Source organism: Opisthorchis viverrini (assembly GCF_000715545.1).
Source record: "Opisthorchis viverrini unplaced genomic scaffold opera_v5_1232, whole genome shotgun sequence".
NCBI lineage: Eukaryota > Metazoa > Platyhelminthes > Trematoda > Opisthorchiida > Opisthorchiidae > Opisthorchis > Opisthorchis viverrini.
The window spans coordinates 3,612-4,132 of record NW_008753070.1 but is presented as its reverse complement, the minus strand read 5'-3'; positions in this window follow the sequence as shown (position 1 = coordinate 4,132).

The following is a 521-nucleotide window of genomic DNA, read 5'->3' as shown; positions in this document are numbered from 1 at the left end:
CTTTGAATCACCAATACGCGAAAGATATTTACGCATAAGCTGCTAAAACCACATTGGCATATAACCTTGGAGAACACAATAAAATAACTGACCACTGTTTAATTCTCAGTGTAATGGCCGTATTGTCAGGCGTTGATCCAAGTGAACTGCATTGAGTTGTTGTGGCCGCTGTAGGTTATATTCGAGGTTGCCCAGCCATCTAAACCGATACTCTGTTTTGAAATACCGTAGACGACTTGCAAAATTATATAATCTGCCTGGGAATCAGCTGCGAACGAACAACTGATGAAGGTGTTACCCATAGATCAGAACGGATCTTTGAAAAATGTGATAAAACGATCGGGTATGCTCGTTATTTCTAGATCTGTATGTTTCCATAAACAACACTGATCCAGAGGATGCAAAAATGTTGGAACTTGCTGGGGCTAATATGCAGGTGTTTAGTTGTCCCTCAAAGAAACGATATTTTCAGTTATTGGCAAACTACGTTAATCGTATGCGTTTCCTTTCGACACCGGGCT